Source organism: Geotrypetes seraphini, chromosome 16 (genome assembly GCF_902459505.1).
Source record: "Geotrypetes seraphini chromosome 16, aGeoSer1.1, whole genome shotgun sequence".
Classification (NCBI taxonomy): Eukaryota; Metazoa; Chordata; class Amphibia; order Gymnophiona; family Dermophiidae; genus Geotrypetes; species Geotrypetes seraphini.
The window spans coordinates 45,058,247-45,064,520 of record NC_047099.1 but is presented as its reverse complement, the minus strand read 5'-3'; the positions used below and the strand labels follow the sequence as shown (position 1 = coordinate 45,064,520).

General features: G+C 42.4%; 1 long non-coding RNA gene across 1 annotated transcript; it reads right to left on the bottom strand.

The window, feature by feature from the left end:
- Positions 1–650: 650 nt before the first annotated feature.
- On the bottom strand, positions 651–5,820 carry LOC117349943. Its single transcript, XR_004537214.1, has 5 exons — positions 5,687–5,820; positions 4,063–4,205; positions 2,777–2,845; positions 1,411–1,465; positions 651–842 (listed from the first exon to the last, which is right to left on the bottom strand). It is a non-coding gene; the product is annotated as an uncharacterized LOC117349943 (long non-coding RNA).
- Positions 5,821–6,274: the final 454 nt, after the last annotated feature.

The following is a 6,274-nucleotide window of genomic DNA, read 5'->3' as shown; positions in this document are numbered from 1 at the left end:
ACCCCCCCATAGCGGTGTACACCAAGGCAGTGTACACCAGGGCGGTGATCAACCTCCCCCATAGCGGTGTACACCAAGGCAGTGTACACCAGGGCAGTGATCAACCTCCCCCATAGCGGTGTACACCAAGGCAGTGTACACCAGGGCAGTGATCAACCTCCCCCATAGCGGTTTACACCAAGGCAGTGTACACCAGGGCGGTGATCAACCTCCCCCATAGCGGTTTACACCAAGGCAGTGTACACCAGGGCGGTGATCAACCCCCCCCATAGCGGTGTACACCAAGGCAGTGTACACCAGGGCGGTGATCAACCTCCCCCATAGCGGTTTACACCAAGGCAGTGTACACTAGGGCGGTGATCAACCTCCCCCATAGCGGTATACACCAAGGCAGTGATCAACCTCCCCCATAGCGGTATACACCAAGGCGGTGATCAACCCCCCCATAGCGATGTACACCAAGGCAGTGTACACCAGGGTGGTGATCAACCCCCCCCCCCAAAGCGATGTACACCAAGGCGGTGATCAACCCCCCCCCAAAGCGATGTACACCAAGGCAGTGGTGAACACCAAGGTAGACCAACAAGTAGTTAACATCCTAAAGTTGACCACTGCTGTTCTTATGAAAAATCTGCTCAGCCAAAGCCTCCAAATATTCCTGTCTTCAGTAATAAATTCCCACTAATGTAATTGGACTGTGTGCGAGTATATAATGTTCCTAATACTCTTATGATAAACACTTATCTTTCCCAGCACTGTGCAGGATCGGTCCATGTGTCTTTCATACACACTGGCTGTTCTTGTGACAAGTCCGCTCAGTCAAAGCCTCCAAGTATTCCTGTCTTCAGAAATAAATAATTTTTCAATAAACACTTTTCAAATATTTCAATTCATTTCTATCCATTTTTAAGAAATGCGTTTCCCCAAAAATAAGACTCATTCATTTTGAGCCCAAAAAAGACACTAGATTTTTCCCATACACAATGATCATCTCTTCCTTCTTCTCCACCCCAATTCTTCCTATTTCCTTTCTATCCCTCCCTCCCATCCCTTGTGCAGCAAAACCCTTCCAGCTTTTATCCCTCCCTACCTCATGTAGTATCTTTCTATCCCCCCGGTCCCAATGGCCTCATAATCTATTTAATGTAGCTTGGGCAATGGAGGGATGAAGTGATTTGCCCAGGGGTCATCAGGATCAGCGTGGGTTTGATCCCAAAGCCTCTGGATGCTGAAGCTGTAGCTTTAACCACTGCACTACACTTCTAAAAATTTCCTATTTTAAAAATGCAGCATGGTCCCTTTTGAATTGCATGGCTTCCATCTTGTGTATAATTCGATTCTCAACTCCAAAGTTCTCCTTGACCAATCACTACCAACCAATTTACCATTTGGGAGTCAGAAAATTCTTACCCGACATCCTTCCTGTAAAATTTCAGTGATCAGGTAACTCGCATCCTAGGAATCCCTGCAGTACAAAACAAACTAAATATGTAAGTGAGGGAAGGAAGGACGTGTTAGGACTTGAGGGAGCACAAACAGGGTCATGAACTTGGAACACACAATGAAAGGAAAGAGTGAGGGGTGCACAAGGCATAATATGGAAGAATGGAGGGAGTGAGGAAAAGATGATGAAGACACAGACAAAGAAAGAATTATTGGTCACGGGGGAGAGGAGTGAGGTAGAGATATGATCGTGGAGAGAAGGGAGAACATACTGGGCCGAGGAAGCCTCCTGCACTTTTTCTTTTTAACTACAGAGGGGGAGGGCATTAATGAAGTGCTATTTTAGCTGTGAAGGGGGGGGAGAGCTTATGGGGCCAGAAACAGAGAGAGATGGTGGGCAATAGTCTTAAGGGAAAGAAATTGGACCTGGGATGGTGTGGAGGAAGAGGGAAAGATACTTCAAGGAAAAACTGTTGGGAATAGAAAGGGAGATATGGTGGACCTGGGGAAGGGATGCAGGCAGGGGGAGAGATGGGATGGGGCATTTGGGAAGAGGAAGGAAGAAAAGTTGGATCCGGGGATGGAAGGGAAGGAAGGATAAATGATGGGATAGGGCATTTGGGAAGAGGAAGAGAAGTTGGATCCGGGGATGGAAGGAAGGGAGGGAGAAATGTTAGGTCTGTGGATGGAAGGCAGAGATACAGCATCAAGGAGGGGGAAGGGAAGAAAAACAGAAGAGAAAAACATTGGACTGTGGGGATAGAGGAGCAGAGTAGAACCCATAGGAGGGCAGGAGGGAAGAGCTGGGATAAGATGCTAGGGGATGGAAAGAAAGATAGGCAGTTACAGCCTGAGGGGAGAGGGAGGGGGGATTCTGAAAGTGGTGACCCATGTAGATAAGGTCAAAAGGGAGATGACAAGAAATGAGCAGTGAGTACAGTGGTATTATGGTAATGGGGAGTAGAGATCAGGAAAAAGGAGGCTGGGAAAAGAGTGAGATGGGAAATGGAAGAGCTAGGGATGGAGAAAAGATGGAAAACTGAGGTAGCGGAACATTTAAAAAGGGTGAGAAAGGCAAGATTTGAGTGGAAAGAAGCAAAAAAATAAAGTTAAGAAAGCTGAAAGGGAAAAATACATTGGACATAGGCATAAGGAAAAACAATGGAATGAGAGGAGAAGAGAAAATAAATGGACAGCAGACACTAGAAACAGAATTAGTTAAAGATGGGCAAAATGCAAAAAGAAACTAGGACCGAGATGATGGAAAAACAAAACATCCAGACAAGGTAGAAAAAATTGTTTTAATTTGAATTTAACAACTGGAAATTCTTACCTGCCATCCTTCCTGTAAAATTTCAGTCAACTCCTTTCGGTGATCAGGTAACTCACATTCTAGGAATCCCTGCAGTACAAAAAACAAACAAAATATATAAGTAAGTGAGGGAAATAAGGAAGGAGGATGTGTTGAGACTTAAGGGAGGGAGCACATACAGGATGAAGGAAGGAGGGGCATGAACTTGGGACACAGAATGAAGGGAAAGAGGGAGGGGAGCATGAGCCTTAATATGGAAGAATGGAGGGAGTGAGGGAAAGAGATGCGGGAGAGAATAGAAAGGGAAAGATGGTGCACATGAGATGAAGAGAACTGTTAGGCAGAGAGAGAAGGGAGGGAGTAGGAGAGGAGTGAGGTAGATGCATGAGCACAGAGAGAAGGAGGGGAGAACATACTGGGCATTCTTTTTTTTTTTTTTTTTAAAGTACAGAGGGGGATGGTATTAAAGAAGTGCTAGATTGGGCTGGGGGGAGGTGGAGAGCTTATGGGGCCAAAATATAGAGATGGTGGGTAATAGTCTGAAGGGAGAGAAGTTGGACCTGGGATGTGTGGAGGAAGAGAGAAAGGAAGAAATGGTGGACCTGGGGAAGGGAGGCAGGCAGGGGGAGAGATGGGATGGGGCAGTTGGGAAGAGAAAGGGAGAAAAGTTGGATCTGGGGATGGAAGGCAGAGAGATGCTAGAAGAAAGAAAGGAACAGGGAGTTATAGCCTGAGGAGAGCTGTGACCCATGTGGATGAGGTCAAAAGGCAGATGACAAGATAAGTGAAAGAGCAGCGAGTACAGTGGTATTAATGGGGTAATGGGGAGTAGAAAACAGCAAAAAGGAGGCTGTGAAAAGAGCGAGATGGGAAATGGGAGAGCTAGGAACTGAGATAAGATGGAGAATTGTGAAGTAGCTGAACATTTAAAAAGAAGAAGGGTGAGAAAGGAGGCAATATTTGAGTGGACACAGGCAAAAAATTAAGCTGAAAGGGGAAAAAAATACATTAGAGACAGGCATAAGAAGGAAATGGAATGTTACAAGAGAAGGAGAAAAAAAATGGACTAAACGCAAAAAGAGAAACTGGGACCAAGATGATAGAAAAACAATACATCCAGACAAGCTAGAAAAAATTGTTTTATTTTGAATTTATTAACTGGAATGTTAGCTTTGGGATATGCTAATCACAATTATTTTTGTATTCAGTGGTGTAGTCTTATACAGCTGATTTGGGGGAGGAACTGGAGCCCTAAATTAGTGGATGGGCACCAAAGTTTCTCCCTGCCTTGTGCAATTTATAAATACTTGAGCTAGTGTGGACTCCCAACCCCTGCCGACTGAAGACATCTTCCTCAGCCAATGTTAATATCCACAAGCTGCTACTGCTTTCATGAAAGCCAAGGTGGAAATGTCAGACATAATTTCAATTGTAATCATGGTATTGAAGCCTTAAAAAAAATAGAAAAAAAGAAGATCAATACCCTCATTATTTGCAACATAATATTTTATTGTTAACGCTTCAAACTTTAGTTACTGCAAGAATTCTAATACTGTATTATAATAAATTTCCAATTACATTTCTAAACATTCTTATTGCTTGTCATGTATCTATTTAAATCATCACAATATAATCATAGAATTATAGTAACAAAATATATAAATTTTGATTTAAACTAATGTCTTTATTACTGATTCATAATCATCTTTGTAAATTGAATCCCCTATGTTATAGGGATCTTTATAATCAAAAGCTAGATCAATCTGGTGCTTCAATTGAAGCACTTAAAAGTATGCTTTTAATTTGTTCTTATTCCTTCACTAGTTAACCTCTTATTCACTAATTAGAATAAACAAATTATATTATAGCAATCTTTATAATCAAAAGCTAGATTAGTATGAGTTACGCTTCAACTTTTAATATACTATCAATTACCAGATCAACTATTTATCAATCAATTATAGTCAGCAATAAAAATCATTGTGTTCACAAAATACAAATTATTTGAAATCACATCTTATTAAAAAAAATCTCATTTTCTCTTTGAATTAACTGCTAATTTTTAATGTGCATATTAAATTTTTTATAACTTTTAAAACCTATGACATTAATAGTACCACATGGTACATAATACAATAATGAAGCTATTGGCAACGTGATTTTAAGACCGTTTCTTAAATTGCTTTTTCATTTAATTGAAATCATTCTACCGCTTCTAAAGTTACTTTTTTTAATCAGTTAAATCATTGTGGTTGTTTTAATTTAATTCAAGTTATACCTTCCGTGAAGCCTGAAAAAACTGTCGGCCTCGGCAGTTATTCAGCTACTTCCCCCGCGGCTCCCCTTCCGCGCTTTTCCGGGAGAATTGCGCCAGAGACAGACACGAAAAGCGCGGAAGGGGAGCCGCGGGGGAAGTAGCTGAATCACTGCCGAGGCCGACAGTTTCTCCGGGCTTCACGGAAGGTAAAAGACCATCGGACAGGAGAGAAGGCTGAAAACATGCTGGATCACGGCACCGGAACCGGGACCAAAGCCTTGGAACCGGGCCCTGAAAAGAGAAGTTCCTGGACCGTGACTCCAAACCCAATAACACCCCCCCCCCCCTCATAGCTTGTACCTGGAAAAACATTATTAAGTCTTTTTTTTTACATGGGGGGGGGGTGTGGGTGTAAAAACAAACAAACAGTGGGCCCCGGGTGTCGTAGACCCTAGGTACGCCACTGAGCGGATCCTAAGCGTGTTAACTCTTAAAATTACCCCTCCAAAAACAAGCATCGTACGGGAAACCCTAAAACAAAGCTTCGGTTTAGGAATACTGAAGGCAACGACTATAGTTAAATTTAAACACAAGTCTTAATCTCCAAGTTCAAAATTTAAACTTTCAAACTCATTCTAACCGCTTACATCTTAAAACAGCATCTAAAAACTTACCCGCTGTAGCGCGGAACCTCTTCCCTCCAAGGTTACAGCATCGCAAAGATTACCGAGCGCAGTCACATCTCCTCACTCCAACGTTGCATTCTCAAAAGTGACGAATACCGTGAACTTTATACGCTCAGTCATTAGGCTCCACGTCATCGCTCACCTGATTGCCATATGATCATTTACGCTAGCTTTGGTCATCACCCCTCATAGGGTGGTAGATGTTACGTAAACTTCGTGCGCTGGTGACGTGCACCCGATTAATCGTCCGGTTACAATTCTATCCCGCACAAAGGGAGGACGATTTTATACCTCACAAACGATATTGAACCAAAACAAAATGCTTTAATGAGCGTTTATAAGTAGAATAAGCTTCTTAACATATGTGGACTATGTTGTAAAATTTAATTCTGTACACCAAGCTAAATGATCTTGGTATCAATTATAAATCCCATGATGAACTTTAAAGAAATTATATTTTTCCATCAAATGTGAACTGTTTTGTTCTCATTGCCAGAACCTCATTTAAAAAAAACAAAACAAAAACAATACCTAATTTTGCAGGAACTCGGCTGCTGCTTCTTGGGACATGCACCA